The 12,516-nt window shown below is 32.6% G+C and overlaps 1 long non-coding RNA gene across 1 annotated transcript in view; it reads right to left on the minus strand.

The window, feature by feature from the left end:
- Positions 1-1,503: 1,503 nt before the first annotated feature.
- Positions 1,504-12,516, minus strand: part of LOC149141242 (uncharacterized) — a 96,634-nt gene continuing 85,621 nt past the window's right edge. The window contains exon 2 of the long non-coding RNA XR_016264822.1: positions 1,504-2,218. This is a non-coding gene — a long non-coding RNA (uncharacterized LOC149141242). The remainder of the gene's footprint in view (positions 2,219-12,516) is intronic.

A 12,516-nucleotide genomic window follows, 5' to 3' on the forward strand; every position in this document is an offset into this window, starting at 1 on the left:
ATGCAGGCCTTGCTATGAATATGAGTGGAAAGATGGAAATCAATATTGTCCGCAATGCAAGATTGAATACAATTTGCATAAAGGTTGGTAGAAGTTGGCTAGTGGAATCACCAAGGTAATGTTAGGGAAAGTGTGTGTGCAACTAGATCATGAGAAAAATATATAAATGTCACCTCATACAGTATGAGTGGTAACACTTAGAATGGCTAGATTCATGGTTCTTAGCATTGATGAATTAAACCTTAATGTTTGAAAATATTACTAGTTACTTATGTTTTCACACTATGTACAATGAAGCTCTATGCCAATTACATATATAATCGAATTCCCTTCTCTTTTACAACAATTAGATCGATGAGATTCATTGGAATATTCTATTCATTTGAGAGGAGTGTTCTATTGGAACGGTTAACAATAAATGATTACATAATTTCCCTATTTCATTGTATGTTTCCTAAAAAAATTGTGGTGAATTCTCCTTTCTCTATATGTAAACATTTATACACCCTCCTATAGAGCAATATTTAAAAATGTAGTGCATAAAAAAAAATGAAATCTAGTCAAGGAACATGAGTTGTGAGCAGTTCAACAACTTATTGATAGATGACCAAACTGACTTATAATGTGGTTTCATGATATGAGATGTATTGGTGTTTGTGCTGGAAATGACCCTGTAGTACGTAATTTTGTAGTGTCCATTATATTGTAATATCAAAATTCTATAGGAGGGAGAGGAATTCTGATAGATGTTGTGTTATGGGAAAAGAAAGATGTAGATAATTTATTCACATGGGGTTTTCATATGTTAACTGTCTACCTCATAAAAGTTGCAATTCACTAACTGGGGTTGGTGCACTATGTGTGATGATTACAATTTTTAGACAAGAGTAATATTGAGAGGGGGTGGGGGAGGGGGGATGAATCAATATTATGAGAATATTATAAAAATTTATGCAATTAGAACTTATTCATAAATTCACTTACACATATATAACAATATCATGCACATGAAAAACACAAGTAATAATCACATATAGACACTTGGATTTTAGGTGGAAAAACCCCCCTCCAGGGCAAGAAAACCACCAAACTGTTTGTTGTTTCTTCTTCTTAACTATTGATTTAAAATATTCTCATTTGGATTACATCAGCTAGCCACCACTAGCAATGGCGAACCTACCCCTTGACTAAAATGAGAAATGTTTTCCACAACCAACTCGGAGCACCCACTCCTATAATAGACAATCAACATGCACTTAGCTTCAAGCCCCTACTCCAAGTACAAACAATTCTTCTACAAGAAAATATGATTCAGAACTGAAAAATACAACTTCATAAACAAGACTAGCAACAAATTAGCACACTCACGCAGTCACAATTTCACACTCCAAATGAGAGAAGAATTCTCTCCACACACACTCTCTAAATTGATCTTCAATCTCTTCTCACAAATCTAAAACACTGCAGAAGAATACTCTTTGAAGCACAATGCAATTATGAACACTTTTAACTCTCTCCAATACTCACTTGTTGTGCACTTGCACTTTCATGCACAATCATTCAATCACACTGCTAGAGAACCAACCAAATGAGCAACCTTTCTCCACATATATGTAATATCTGAGATCAATTAATTATTGAGGTGATGTAACTCACCCAAATAGTATTCACATGCTTCAGATTTTATTGATATGTATTTTTTTTACCAAATCAAGCCCCTCATTCCACTAGTCTTTTGATAATTTTAACTTCGATCACCTTCTAGAGACCCCACGACTTGTCTTGACTATTTTCTAGAAAATTCTGACAATATACTTCATCAAAATAAATTTAATTCCAAATGAAAGTGAGAAATCTAGAGAATTTATCATGTTTTTACTTGGTCGCACACACAACAATAAGCATATCTAGTTAGTCACTCCCACAACACAGCAAGCCAACGACTGGAAAGTTTTAGTATCTCCCACAAGACTTTATCCATGTGACTGGGGGAAGAGCATAAGGTAAAACATGAGATATTTCCCTCAAACTTGCAACAAAGCTTCAGAAGGGTGACATGACCTCCAGAATTCCTTCAACCCATTATCTTCCAGCATTGCCTCCATCATGTCCTTCCAAGCAACATAATTCGAGCCACCCCCAAGGGCATACTCGAGCCTTAGTCCATAAAGAGACATCTTGCTAGCTCTGAAGAATTGATCCTGCAAATTCGATCTTCCTGCAAAGACAACTTCAAATTATTTTCTCTACTATGAATCCTGCTCTTATACCTTGTAGAAATTCTATGTAGATTCAAAACTACTCTTGTAATTTATTAAAACATAAAACTTGATTCTACTCTACTCAGCTACGGAAAGTGATTCATGATCGACAAAGGAAATCATAAACATGCGACATGAATCAATACACAAAAATGGAGAATTATCTAGGGGAAATCAACTGCTCAAAACCCCTTCCTATTTGTATTGCATTAATGAGAAAATAGAGAATAAATACAGTTCTTGCTCAAGCCTGAGTAACCTCTACACTAGTATATTCTATCTCATTGTTTCACAGACTGACATTGGCCAACACTTAACCAATTTTCCTACCTGCCAAGCTCCTATTTCCTTGTGGTGTTCCTTGATGAATTAGCCCCTATTAACTATGGAAATTTCTCTATGAGAATTGTGAAAACCATGTAGGCCCTTCTCTAACTACATGCACCACCTGTACACCTCGAAATAATCCACCGATGATAATACCCTCCCCTTGAAGTTCAATCTCAACTAAGTAACTTGAGTTAATTATTCTAGGTTGATTGATGAGTTAATTGGTTGATCACTGAGGTACACACCCCACTACTGGACCCTCCACAAGTTCTCTAACAGTTAGAACTAGTTAAACTCACAATAATTCAAATTAACTGAAATATATTGCTAGAAAATAGCAATCAATCATACTAAACTGAACTCAAGTGTCTCCTACTCGAATTAACTGAGTTAACTGAGTGACAAGTGCCATGTCACCTCAATTAACTACCTCCAAGTATTTTATTGAAATTCAAATTCAAATTTTAATCTAGTTTGACCAAGGCAAAGTCAAAACTAGTTTTTCTAGCTGTATTTTCAAAATATTATTATTATTATTATTATTATTATTATTATTATTATTATAAGCATAAACATGATATATGTTCAAATCATTTTATTAAATATTCATCAAATAGTTTAATTCATTAAATATATAATTTTAATTTGTTTAGACTTAAATTACTTTTTCTAAGCACAAATAATTATTTCCAAGTCTTTTTTTTCAAATGCCATCGATAACATACTTCCTCGCACTTGGAGTGGTTGAAAGGCACTTTGAGTGGTTGAGATGTAACGCTTTACCTCTGCAAGTTTAAATAACTATGACTAATACAATAGCATTAATAAATGTGGTTCATATATGTCGATAAGCATATATTAATCACATACACAACCACATTAATAAATATGGTCAATAAAATTTAATATTAATATTGATATTAATAAATATAAATAATAATATTAATAATTATTAAAAATATTCTTAAAAAATTGACATGTTCAAATGATTTCAATAACTATTCAAATAACCTAATTCATTAAATATAATAATCTTAATTTGCTTCCAATTCAGCCGATTTTTCTAAACACAATTAACTATTTCCACATCTTTTTCTTCAAATGCCATCGACTATGTGTTTCCTCACACTTGTAGTGCTTGAAATGTAATGTTTTACCTCTGAAAGTTTAGTTGACTATGAATATTTTTATGATTATGAAAATCATAAATTCACCTAACATTTTTATATTCTGAAACTTCGTTGGATTCAAATGACACACAAAAATGGAGAGGGACATGGGGAGGTGTCGAGGGAGGGCAGCGCTATAATCTTCCCTTCATATTGCACATCGATATTTTCAATTCCACATCTAACATCAATTAATTAAATGAAAATTATTATTAAATCAATTGTTACGCCCATGAAACGAATGAGTGAAATCACCTAGTAGAATGTTTTATCGAATGAAGAATATTCCATTGTAAACAAAATCCAATTCATTTATTTTAAAAATATATTAAAAATCCACAAGCCCACATCCACTTTAAGTTGAAATAGTTATGCTTATGTCTGTACATATTTCTATGATTACAGGATTCAAAAATTCACCTAGCACTTTTAAATTTCAAAGTTAAAAAACCTATTTCAATTTCAATATCCCAAAATCATTGAGATATGGGCTAATCGAAATTAATAGTGGTGAAGAAGTGGAAATAAACAAAAACATATTGGAATGAAAACAGGCCTAGTAAAATCAAAATAACTTGCCATATTAGCCCACAGGAATATTGTAATTTCCATATTCTAGTTTTTAAATATGTAATGGAGTGGATAAAACACTTGGCAATAGTTTGTCAAACTGAATAGTTGTGTCGATTAAATTATGTCACTCTAATTTGGAATATTTGAAGGTTATTAAATTTGGAACATTAATATAAAATTTATTATTTAAAAGAATTAAATTATAAAACTTGTTTTTAAATAAAATGAAAAATCCAGCATAGGATATGGCGTAGTTTTGCCATTTAAAGAAAATTTATACATAATAATCCAAAATAATATCCAAAGATCATTTTAAAAGAATTATTCCTTGAAATCTTGCACAAATAACTAGGCATAAATAACCCTCACTTACACTGCCTCTGCGTTTTAGTATGAATTGAATTCTTTACCTAAGATCAAGAAAAATTGTTGGCACAAAAAATAGACTAGGGTATCTATGCTAAAGGAAAGGCTTATTCGATCATCTTATGGGGTAGCATTTACTGTTGCATGTTAGCATTGAGTAGAAATTGAATTGCTTCATGGTTTTGGATGTAAGTATAAGTGGAAACAGTTTATATTGGGTGGATGTGATGGGCTAATTATGCTAATGTTTTATTATCTGATCCATTTATGTATTCACATGTGGAATTTGAAGCAACGACCAAACGGTGCTATATAGTATGAATCTAATCCAATTTGCAAACCAAAATGCGTTAAGTTTGGTAAAGCGGGAGCAAACAATAGTGGTTGGACAATGATGTTTGATGTGGAATTGAAAATATCAATATTCAATATGAAGCGAATATTATAGCACTTCGCTCCCTCAACCCCTCATTGTAGCCCTATCCAAAAGGAAAAATGAATTTGGGGACTTTCGTTACAACAATTATCCTTAATCATAAATTTTGATCACCATCCTTGCGATTCTGGTTGTCGCCATATATAATCGTTCTCATCTAACAATATAGAGTGCCTCCTAATAGCATCAAAATCCCTGGAAACAAAGTTCCATTGGGTGACAGGGTGATAAGTTAAGCATCCAAATGTTTACTCTAAGGGCTAAAGGATGAGGGATGGAGGAATAAAATAAATTGTTGTTTGTATTATATTCTTCTAAATTGTTTAAGAAACAGGTGTTAACTGCAATCAATTATTTCCATTGGGTGAGAGGGTGATAATCTAAGTATTCAAACGTTTACTCGAAGGGTTGAAGAATGAGGGACGGAGAAATAAAATAAATGGATGTTTGTATTATATTCTTTTAAATTTTTTAAGAAACTAAGTGTTAACTTGCAATCAATTAGCATCGGTTGCTAACATGAGAAATTCGATCCATTCTGACACCATCATGGTGTATTGAAACAAACCATCCCCCATAGCCAAACATCTAGGAAACTAACGAAATGTGACGCACACTATAGATTAATTAAATAAAAATTATTATTAAATCAAATGTAATGCCCAATAAGGAACATGTAAGTGAAATCATCCCATGTAATGCTTTATCAGGCGGAGAATATTCCTTGCAATCAAATCTTCTTTGTTCATTTTTTTTAAAATTAAAAATTTCCAAGCCCACATCCACCCTGAGTTGAAATAGGTATGCCTATAGGGGTAACTAAGTATTAAATATAAGATTAAACAATAAAAAATACTAAGATTAATAAAAATGTAATGATAGGTAGACATAACTCCTCTATTTTATAAATGGTATAATTATGTTTACTATTTTTTAAGATTAAAATATAAAAAATAAATCTTATGTGAGAACTTCTCTACATTAAAATGCAGAGATTGCCTTATAAATTATTAAGACCAGTAGAAATGTAATGATAAAAAGGCATTTCTCCCCTATTTTGTAAATGGTACATTTAGTTACTAAGTCTAATAGAAATCTAATGATAAGTAGACATTTCTCTTCCATTTTCTAAATGGTATAATTAATTACTAAGAGCAATAAAAATATAATGATAAAAAGACATTTCTAGACTATTTTGTAAATGGTACAATTAATTACTAAGACAAATAAAAAAGTAATAATAGATAGAGATTTCTCCTCTAGTTTGTAAATCGTAGAGTTAAGTTTGATTTTTTTTCCTAAAACCAGATATATTAAACTACAAATTATGTATGAGATTAAAAAACGAAAAATTAAAAAATAGATCTCCTATAAAAATTCTCTACATTGAAAATGTCTTATATAATTACTAAAACAATGAAAATGTAAGGATAAATAAACATTTCTCCCCTATTTTGTAAATGGTATAGTTATATTTGATATTTTTTACCTAAAACCAAATATATTGAAATTAAATATTAAAACTAAGTAATATGATGAGTTTTGTGTAAAAAACCAACTAAATATATTAAAAGCTAAGCAATATGGTTGAGTAGTATTGTGTATGACATTAAAATATAAATATGTTATCTTTAAAAAATTAGAATATTGTGTACGGCATTAAAATATAAATATATATGAAGATTATCTTAAAAAATGACGTATTGTGTATGAGATTAAAATATAAGATAAAACACCTAAATTGTCTTATAATTATTAAGAACAATAAATATGATAAATAGACATTTCTCCCTTTTGTAAATGGCACACTTATGTTTGAAATTTTTTCCCAAAACAAATATATTTAAACTAGGTATATGTATGAATATTGTGTAAAAAATTAAAATAATGTATAAGACATTAAACATAAATATATATGGATATTAGCCAAACAATTACAGTATTGTATTTGACATTAAAATATAAATATAAAACACTTTAATTTGTCAATTAAAGTCTGCCATTAAATTTAATTAATTATAAATTGCTTTGGTTTTCAAGAATATATTATTAATAAGCCAAAATGCTCTACAATTACCAAGACCAGAGCACTAAAAATGCAATGACAAATAAATATTTATCCATTATTTTGTAAATAGTAGATTGGTTTTTTAAAATCTAAAAAAAGATATATTAAACTGAGTATTTTTTTTAATGTGTTAACATTATGAAGTATTTTGTATGCCTAGAAATAATCAAAATATATTATCAAATTAACATTTCCCAAGTATTTTGTAAATTATGCACTCTGAAAACAGATATATTAAAACTAATTATTATGTGTGAGTAATATGTTTCTTTTTAATGTATTAACGCCAAGTATTGTGCATAAAATTAAAAATATGATATGAAAATATAAAAATTAAAATTAAAAATATGATATGAAAATATAAAAAATAAATCTCATGTGAGAACTTCTAATAGTGAGAGCATGAAAAAAATATATATAACCGTACTAATTTATTTTAATTTATTATCCCTCTGTACAGGCAAGTAATATTATAGCTATTAAACCGACCATTTATTATCCCCCTCTGCAGGCAAGTAATATTATAGCTATTAAACCGACAATTTATTATCCCCCTCTACAGGCAACTAACATTATAATTAGTTTCCCGGTAAAATAATTGATTTTTTTAGATTGCACTATGCCGGAAAGCTGGTGGAAGGGTAAACCGGCTTGACTTTTTGTGATAGTAGTTTTGCCAATACTCTTGTGGAAGGGTAAACCGGCAATTTATTACCCCCCTCTACAGGCAAGTAATATTATAATTATTTGCCATGTGAAATAAATTTAATTGTTTTTTGTGATTTTAGTTTGCAGCAAGTTCGTGGAAGGGTAAACAGGCGGTAAGCTGAGAACTTCATAAGCAAGCTACATTTCTATAACATACACTGATCTGGCTAGCACACAAAACCATTTCATAGTATGAAAAACACACAAAGAATGCTAAAGGAATCTTATCTTAATACCAGTATTGTTACGAATACATGTAAGAAACTATTACAGTATATGTACTTCATTAAGTATAGTGTTCCACCTTAAAACAAAATCAAGGTTTTTTCCTAAAACCCCTGAAAAAAAAAACAAACTTCTACTTACGAGTTGCTAACTAAATTAGCAAATTCTAAAATTAGATTAGAAAAAGAAAATATAGAAAACAGCCAAACAAGAGAAACCTTGATAGAAAGGTCTACTGCTGATGATCTTGTCTTTTTTTCTTTTTTTTTGAATCTAGGATAATCAGTCACTGGTGAGAGTTATTCTGAACAGACCCAGGATCAAATCTAACTGGCTGCCACTATAAACCTAGGCTATGTGCAACAACCTGCAAGCCGCACAATAGCAGAGAACTTATGCCTCAACAAGAGCCGAGACGTCCTCTATGTGGTGGCCTACTCTTCTAATCAAGACACAACAGGTCAAATATATACTCAATGAGATTTGAACCCTCATCTCGTGGGTTTCACCCATGTGGTGTGTCAGCAAAACCATGCATTGGCAACCCAAACAAAGAAGGAAACAACCTGATTCCGGCAGAAAATGTTATATTACCAAAGGACCAAATAGCCACTGGACCTTGGCTTTCTATGAGATTAAAACCCTGTGATGGGTAATGATGGTCTGTCGTGCTAACTATGAAGTCTCTGTCCAAAGGGTCTGTGAGGAATATTAACACCAGGGAGTGACTTTGTTCTTGGATCAGCCGAACCCACCTTAGCCCTCCCATATAAAGGAATTACATTCTCTTCAACTACGCCCTTGCAAATGGGGCATTTTTTTTTTTATTGAGTGCATCCATAGCCATTGGTGTAGGCAAGGCCAACAAAATAGATGACCACATTGAGTCACCACAGGATCCTGGGCTCATTCTAAGCAAATTTTGCAACCAAAACTACTTCCATCACTTCAGCCAGATGCTTGGTTTTTTTGTGAATGTCTCTTCATAAAATTGTAAATTTCTGTCCATTTCTATCTCGTCAAATTGTTGATAGAAATGATAGAGAGGTTTTAAGAATTTTATATCTTGTAATGTTATCTAAGTTTAAATCTTTAGCGATAATTTGATTTTGTTTTGTGTATCTATCATTAGTAAAATTGGAATAATTCGAGTCCAGGCCACAATATTGGAGAACAATGGTTAATTAATAAAATTGCAGTCCAAGTCACAATATTGGAGAACAATGGGAAAATGGGAGAAAAGCCCGTGAAAAGAGCTATACAAACCTTGACGCAAAGAAAATAATATGACAAACAGGGCCCAACACAAAAAAGGTCCTCCGAAAGCAAAAAGCCTTGAAAACAGCTACATAAGGCCTTATGCAAGGAAAATAATTTGTCAAGTAGGTCCTAATTTCAAGGCTAAATATTTTCGGCCAGGTTAAATATTTTTTGTCACAACAATTTCTTATTTGATTGTTTTAAGATTTCTGTGGTGGGTATCTTGATTTTTTGTTGCAAAATCTAGCATTTAGTTAACATTCAAATGCGAGGAATCAACAGAGCTCAAAATTGAAGTTACAGGATAGCTAACACTTGACCTGGCATTGAATCTAAAAATATTTTTTTGACAGGCAAGCCCTCACACAAAGAAAGCCCTCCGAAAGCAAAAGCCTCTGAAAACAACTATACAAGGCCTGATACAAATAAAATATTGACCAAGCCTAAATATTTTCTTTAGCAATAATTTGTCATTTGCAAAATCTATCATTTAGTTAACCTTCAAATTCCAGTAATCACAGAGCTCCTAATTGAAGTTACAGACTGGTTCACACTTGACCAGCTTGTATGGTGAATGGTCTAGGCAAGCATTAAAACCTATGCAGCCAACTAACAACCTGTGAAATGTCTTTCCCAAAGAACGCCTTAAAATTTTATATGTTGGAGTTGGAGGAGCCAATAGTTTTGCGTATATACTTACATGAGCTTAAGATGGTAAAAGATGGCAAAGAATAGGGTAAAATCTTGCAAGGCATGTTGAGCAGATTCTGAAGTGCGGTGTAGTGGCATTATCCATGGAAGGGTATTTTGCCTCGAATCCTCTCATGAAGGTGCTACAACACATTTTCCACATAAGAAGCCGCTAGTCCTTTGTGGTCAGAAAAACAAGTGCAAGTGATTCGAAGACAAATGGAGCATTGCAAGGCACCTGTTGTAGGTTCGAGTAAGGTCCCAACAGATAACAGGGTGGATGATTGTGGTGAGGATACTTCTTCTAATCATACCAATGGTGAGAATAGATGAGCTATGTCCAGAGGAATCAAATTGGATAGTCAGGTGGACTTCCCTTTCGGTCAAGAACGATTTCTAGACATCAACGTATGATAAATTCTATAATGCACGTTACCTATTTGGATTTATCGCTGTGTGATTGCTTTTCTAGACATCAATTGTATGATAAATTCTATAATGCTTGTTACCTATTTGGATTTATTACAGTGTGATTGCTCAGGCAAAAAGTGAGTTTGTATTTATTATTGTGTGATTGCTTAGTGAAAAATAAGTTTGTACACCCGTCTCTCTTTCTAAAACACAAGCAAATTGTAAACATTAAATTTATCTAAATTCTCTAATGCCCGTGACCCATTTTGGATTTCTTGTACAATTTGTGAGCATCAAATATATAATAAATTCTTCAATGCCCGTAAACCATTTTGGACTTCTTCTTGCTTGTGAGTTTCTACACCTCTCTCTGTTACATAGTTTATGAACACTAAGTTCATGTAAATTCTCTACTGACCGTCATCCATTTTGTATTTATTCTTGGCTGCTTATGATGAAAAACTGTGTTTTGGAATCATATATATTAGACTTAAAATTTCCGAGCATGGTTTTTAAATTAGTTTTCAGTGCACAAAAAATATTTGTTTTGAAAAATTACGAATTAATTCCCAAGTAACAACTTGTCAAATGTCTTTCACAAAGAACACCTTGAATCCCCCAATGATAAGGCAAGAGCTAACCAGCCATACATAGGGTATTAAATGCCCCTATGGAGGCTGGCCCATCTATGGATGTCGAGCGGGTCATGGGGGCGCATCCATCTCCATGGATTGTAACTCCGGCGGCCACCTTTGCGTTTCCGGCAATGAACGCGGGACCCACCAACCGCGAGCCCGCACCGTCTTGCCTTTGACAACAGCGACCTCGTGCCAAAATGGTATTGACTCCCGTTCGAAAATACTCTGCCTCTGCAACCCGCATGGACGAAACGCAAGAGCTCTGTTCAACCGCCGATTGCTTCCCCTCGCAGACTGGTTCCCGGGCTCCTGGTACATTCCTGGTAAAGATATGCTTATATGTATATGAAGGATATGCATTTGCGTTTAGAAGCACTTGCAAAAATGTTTTTAAGAGGCGGAAACTATTTTGCATTCCTTGTCTCAATTTTGTCTAGAACTAATGCTGACAAATGAGCACAGATCATGGTGATACGTTTATGTCAGTCTATAATGCAATTTAAACATCTGTTTGAGATGTGCGATGGAAAAAGTGTTCCAAACTCTAAGCTTTTCTGATAGCATTTCATAAATTTCTTGGTGATTATGAACCAGATGAAAATGTTTGAATTTAATATTCCAGCTACTTTTAAATACAGTAAGGTTTCACCAGTAGAGAGAGATTAATAGTCAAGTCGGATCCTTGTTCTATTGAAACCTGTTTCTATATGCCATTTCCAGGAGCTGTGATCTGTCAATTTAGTTTAATTAGTTGATTTTGACTTTTATTTTGAGCTAGTGAAGCTCAGGGCTAAAATGTAACTTCATGATTATTGTGTTCATGTCATGCATCTGGCTTGTTCGCTGTTGATAGTTTACATCATTAAGAGTTTGCAAACTGCATCTTTTGAATCTTAAATATTTTGATATATGTAGGCTTTGGTCATTAAGAAACCTTCCTTGCTTTTACATTATGTGAAGAATACTGGCATTTCTACATTTAACATGCATTCATCCCAACATACAAAGTGACAAGTTCCTGCCCCATAGGATTTCTCCATCCATATATAAAATTAAACACATTCGAGTTAAAGTTTGTTCTATAATGCATCTCATTTCTTCTACTATTTACGCTATTTTGAACATTTGTAAATTACTAGTATGAATTTGAATATGAAACCTTAAAGAACCACATAGCAGCAAACAGAGATTCATATGATGGAAGTTTTATTTTCGTGCAAGGAACTCTATTATTTGTAATGGATCGTCATTGTGGTAGATTCATGAGAAATCAAGACTCTTGTTCAGCTGACTTGTTTACACCATTATTCTTTGGAGTTTAATCAGAAGAGACTACTTGTGTAAGAGCTGGATGGAAAGCCTCACCCCATTCTAGCGGAAG

Source organism: Pinus tabuliformis, chromosome X (assembly GCF_031772625.1).
Source record: "Pinus tabuliformis cultivar Carrire ecotype Pingquan chromosome X, CPIR1, whole genome shotgun sequence".
Classification (NCBI taxonomy): domain Eukaryota; kingdom Viridiplantae; phylum Streptophyta; class Pinopsida; order Pinales; family Pinaceae; genus Pinus; species Pinus tabuliformis.